General features: G+C 45.7%; 1 pseudogene; it reads right to left on the bottom strand.

The window, feature by feature from the left end:
- Window positions 1–2,495: 2,495 nt before the first annotated feature.
- On the bottom strand, window positions 2,496–4,604 carry LOC125917674 (60 kDa heat shock protein, mitochondrial-like; annotated as a pseudogene).
- Between the last annotated feature and the right edge of the window lie 1,116 nt (window positions 4,605–5,720).

Raw genomic sequence — 5,720 nt, 5'->3', positions numbered from 1 at the left:
ACGTTTCACTGGGCAGAGGTGTCTGAAAACCCATTCGGGGCCTATGATGAAGGTGCCATATACGCGACTCTGTCAAGAGACACTTTGGGGAAACCACCTTTCAAATAACATCCCGTATCACTAAGTTAGATTTGCCAGAAATCCTCTGCGGGCAAAGAAGGGGCAAGTGACATTTACTCGGCGTTGTGAGAAAGTCCTGTGGAGAAGCCATCTTGCAACTAACATCTTGGCTCACTGAGGGAGAACTGTTTGAAAACCTATGCAGCGCCCACATGTAAGGTCAGTGCCACAAACTCGGCTCTGTGAAGGAACATCTTGTATCACTAAGTTAGACCAGTGTTTGAACAAACGCCTATCATGGGGCCTAAGTGGAAGGTGCCATATACTCAACTCGGGCAAACTGCACTTTGGAGAAACGCTTTCCACTCACCTCTGGTTCCATTAACTTGGAAGTGTTTGCAATCCCATGTGGGGCCTAGACCCTCAACGCTGTGAAACAACACTGTTGGGGAAACCGTCTTTCAACTACATTGGGTTTCACCAGGTAAGAAGCATGTAAAGCCTGTGGGGGCTTTATGTGGCGCGTGTCACTCAACTCTGTCAAAGGTTTGCCCTTCGGGGAAACCGTCCTTCAACGACATCTTGTATCACTAAGTTAGAAGCGTTTGAAAACCTATGCGGGGCACGATGTGGAAAGTGACATGTACTCGATACTCTGAAAGAATCCTGCAGAGAAACCATCTCTCAGCTGACATCTTGTTTGACTAAGTTGCAAGAGTTTGAAAGCATATGCAGACGTACACGGCAAGTGCTCTGCCCTCGACCGTGTGAAACAAAACCGTGGGGGGCGTTGGGGGGGGAGGAATCACCTTTCAGCTAACATCTCCTTTCCCTAAGTGAGAAGAGGTGGAACAGTGATGGGAGGCCTATATTGAAAGTGCCATACACTCACCTTTGTGAAGCTGCACATTTGGGGAAACCATCTTTCCAGGAACATCTTGTATCACCAGGTTGGCATTGTTGAAATCCTATGCTGAGAACGACGTGGAAAGTGACCCTCCACCCTGTGGAGAAACCATCTTTCAGCTAGCATCTCGTTTCACTCAGGTCCAAGTGTTTGCGAACCTACGGTGGCTTGCATAGAAAGTGCCCTTACACTCCATCATGTGAAACACTGTGTGGCGAAACGGTCTTTCTCCTAATATCTTGCTGCACTAAAAGAGAGCTGTCTGACAACTGTGCGGGGCCTGCAAGGTAGGTGCCGTATAGTCACCCATGTGAAAGCACATTCTGAGGACACCATCTTTTAGCTAACACCTAGTTTCATTCAGTTCCAAGGGCTTGAAAACCTGTGCGGGGACTATGCGTCAAGTTCCATGTACTCAACTCTGTCAGACTTCACTCTGGGGAAACTAACATTCAACTAACAGCTTGTATCAATCACTAGGTTAGAACGTGCCCAGGAAGAATTATCCTGAGTAGTCAAAGCCCGTGGTTGGGGGTGGACCCATCTCTTATGTGGAGCAAGGGGAAGGGAAGGTCATGGACTCTTTCCTCAGTTTCCCACATAACAACTTGAATGCATAGCCTTGGTTCACCTTGTAGTAATCTCTCTCCCATTGCTGCTTTCCAAATTTGGTCTCAGTTCACATACCGTTACCCTACCCTTTGCCTGGCACCTACACCAACAGAGGTCCCCAGTTTAGGGGTGAGTTTCCAAGATTTTCCTGACCTAATACAGAGCTCCCTGAAGTGATGTCCTAGAGGACTGCTGCTCCCCCCCATCCCTGAGCCTCTTTTGGTGGGCAGGCTACAGTATCATGCAAATGGGTAGCCACATGGACCCATGCCCCTAATGGAGGGAGCTACCCTCAATCAAAAGAACAGTTTGTGCATATGCACCATGATCCCAAAACGTGATCAGCACACAAAAATGCCTATGAATAAATAGAGCACCGAGGCCTCCTTCCCACAATCTGATCATCACATGGAAGCACATTCTTCATAGATCACAGCCAACGTTGCCCCTGTCTACTAATATGATGGGCAGAAGCACACCAGAAGCCAAAGTTCCCCTCTAGTTTCTTTTTGAAAACATTGTTGTACATTTATTTATTTTTGAGAGACAGAGTGAGAGAGCACAAGTGGGGGAGGGCAGAGAAGGAAGGGGACACAAAACCCGAAGCAGGCTCCAGGCTCAGAGCAAGCATTCAGAACAAAGCCTGACGCGGCGCTCCAACCCACCAACCACAAGATCGTGACCTGAGCCGAAGTTGGCTACCCAACCAACTGAGCCATCCAGGCGTCACCCCCCTTCCATTTCTTTTTTTTGTTTTTTGTTTTTTTTTAAGTTTAAACAAATTTTTTTACACAAAGGTTGTCACATAATTGGATATTTCTCTACTTTGTACACAATTATTCTTACTCTCCACAGAAAGGCTGCTTCTTAACTTTTCATCTGGTGATGGCAAGCACTAAAATCCTGATTTTAACAGAATAATAGTAAAAATGCCTCAGTGATTTAAGTTGAAAGCAGTACATTGGTACATGGCTCTTGCATTCAGTTATCAGGAATGTACAAATGTCTTTTTATTCAAAAATACAAAATAAATTATCTGTAGGCATGGACAATGACAGCAGTAAACCATTATATGTTGTCAACTGAAACCAGTAACTGATGGTTATAGTGATTTTCTTAAACATCAGCCAGCCTTTTCTTCAGTCATTTCCTTCAACTGACTTCTCTGAAGTTATTCTTGAGGAGCACTGCCTTGAGCTTCCTCTCACAGTTCATTAACAATGGTAAAGCGCTATTCTAGGAATTAGAACATGCCACCTCCCATACCACCTCCCATTCCTCCCATTCCGCCCATTCCAGGGTCCTTCTCTTCCTTAGGAATTTCGGTGACTACAACTTCTGCTGTAGTTAACAGAGAGGCCACTCCAGCAGCATCCAATAAAGCAGTTCTTACAACCTTAGTTGGATCAATGATTCCCTTTTCTACCATATTCACAAAATCTCCAAGCATAGCATCATAACCAACTTCTGAGGAACTCTGCATAATTTTCTCAACTATCAATGATCCTTCAACACCTGCATTCTTAGCAATGGTCATTGCAGGAATTTTGAGTGTTCTCTTAATGATTTCTATACCAAGTTTTTGATCTTCATTAGCTGGAGTTATTGAATCCAAGGCTGGAATGCACCGAAGCAGGGCACAACCCCCTCCCAGAACAATGCCTTCTTCAACAGCAGCTCGGGTAGCATTGAGGGCATCTGTAACTCTGTTTTTTTTTTCATTCACTTCAACATCACTTGTGCCACCAACCTTCAGCACAGCTACTCCATCTGAGAGTTTTGCCAGACGTTCATTCAGTTTTTCCTTTTCATATTCACTAGTTGTGATATCTAACTGTTCAATGATTTCTTGGATACGTTTTTCAATTTGAGCCTTGTCACCTTTTCCTTTTAAGAGCATGACATCATCTTTGGTCACAATGACTTCTCCAACTTTTCCTAAGTCATGAGGCTGAACATCTTCAAGATTTAGAGTCAACCCTTCTTCTCCAAACACTGCACCACCAGTAGCAATAGCCATATCTTTAAGCTGGTTCTTTCTATTGTCACCAAAACCTGGAGCTTTGATGGCTACAACCTGAAGACCAACTTTCAGCCTATTCAGAACAAGTGTACTCAGAGCTTCTCCATCAACATCTTCAGCAATTATGACCAAGGGCTTACGGTGAGCATTGGCAATTTCAAGAGCAGGTACAATGGACTGGACACTAGAAATTTTCTTTTCACTCAACAGAACATAGGCATCTTGGAATTCACATTTCTGCCCTTTTTATGTATTAATAAAGTATGGAGAAATGTAACCTCGATCAAATTTCATGCCTTCAATAATTTCTAATTCATCATTTAGTGTTTTTCCATCATTTACTGTGATGACACCTTTCCTTCCAACCTTTTTCATTGCATCAGAAATGATGTTGCCAATTTCTTTATCTCCATTTGCAGAAATGGTAGCAACCTGAGCAATTTCTTCAGGGGTTGTCACAGGTTTAGACTGCTTCTTAAGTTCAGCAATTACAGCATCAACAGCTAACATCACACCTCTCCTGATTTCCACTGGATTAGCACCTTTGCTAATCTTCTCGAAGCCTTCCTTGGCAATAGAGCGTGCCAGGACAGTAGCAGTAGTGGTGCCATCTCCAGCCTCTTCGTTTGTGTTATTGGCAACGTCTTGAACAAGTTTAGCGCCAATATTTTTATATTTATCTTTTAAATCAATTGACTTTGCAACAGTCACACCGTCTTTTGTTACTTTGGGACTGCCCCAACTCTGTTCAATAATCACTGTTCTTCCCTTTGGCCCCATAGTAACAGCTACAGCATCAGCTAAAAGGTCTACACCTTGAAGCATTAAAGCTCGGGCATCTGCACCAAATTTTACATCTTTGGCATAGGCCCGAGTAAGATGAGGAGCCAGTGCCCTGGACACTGGCCTAATTTGGCGAAGTACTGCGGGTAATCGAAGCATTTCTGCGGGGCAGCGGCAGGGCGTGCGGACGATGAGGCAGGCCGTCGGAGGCGAGTGAGGGCCCCCCTTCCGTTTCTTAAGGGAGATTGTGGGCTTCATGCTGACAGGGCTCTAAAGGACATCCTGTGGAGACCTCCTGTAGCCAAAGGTCCCAAAGGTTCTTGTGATTCCTGACCAAGACTCATTATGAATTCATTGTGCTGGTTAGGTTCTTCAGAACATGAAGAACTCTGGCCCTCAGTGCATCCACTTTCATGACGTTGCTTTCTCATCCATCAAGGTTCGTCTTTGCGTCCATAAAAACACAGTCTTTCAGACTACTATATCCGGCTACAGATGTCCAATGGGGACAGCCCTTGCGACTTTGGGACCAGTGGAGCCAGAGTGTCCCTGACCTTTTAGTTTCAGGGCTACATGGACATCCAGAGCACTCGGGCTTTGGAAGGGGTCAGGAGATAGCTGTTGGTGTGGAGGCTGGGCCAGACTTATTAGCAAGAAGCTGGCCCCTTTGGTGGTCCCAAGGGAAATGAAGATAAACATGTCCATTCCACATGATTGCATTCACATTTGATGGACACATTGAATGCCCTTAGGTTCTGGCTGCAGCCATATCCTCACTCTTTGTGTCTGTGTTTCTGACTGCCTCTTTCATTCACTCTTATGAGCCTTGGAGCTGACTTGCACTAAGAAGGCGCTCAGGGACAGGTGTCAGCTTCCCACTTGGTCCTGTGCTCATTAACAGCCGTGAGCATTGGATATTGCAAAGGGGAATAGCCCTCCTATCCTGGAGTTTGGTGCTTGCTGTTTGTAGCCAGGGGCAGGGGGGAGGCGAGCCAGCTCACCTCTTGATCTACCTGATTGAGATGCCTTCCTTCTGAAAAGCAGGCAGTTCACACAGGAGCAGTAGGCTCCTGAAGCTGGTCAGCACACAAAGAGCTTTGTACTGAAGAGGCACCAATGCCCCTCCCCACACTTTAGAGCCACAGCTCCGGGAACCTCCAAGCTACAACAGTGTCACTGTTCCCTCTGTTCAATGACGGGAAAAGCAACAAAAGCAAACCAAGCCCCAGGGTTGTATAGGTCCTCAAGAAGAAAGCAGTGCTGTTGCTAACAGAGTTCCTGGAAGGAGACTCTAGAAGGCACCTCCGCCTAAGCCCTCTGTTGTTGCTTCTTCTC

Source organism: Panthera uncia, unplaced genomic scaffold (genome assembly GCF_023721935.1).
Source record: "Panthera uncia isolate 11264 unplaced genomic scaffold, Puncia_PCG_1.0 HiC_scaffold_2199, whole genome shotgun sequence".
Lineage (NCBI taxonomy): Eukaryota > Metazoa > Chordata > Mammalia > Carnivora > Felidae > Panthera > Panthera uncia.
This window is presented reverse-complemented; position numbering and strand designations above follow the sequence as displayed.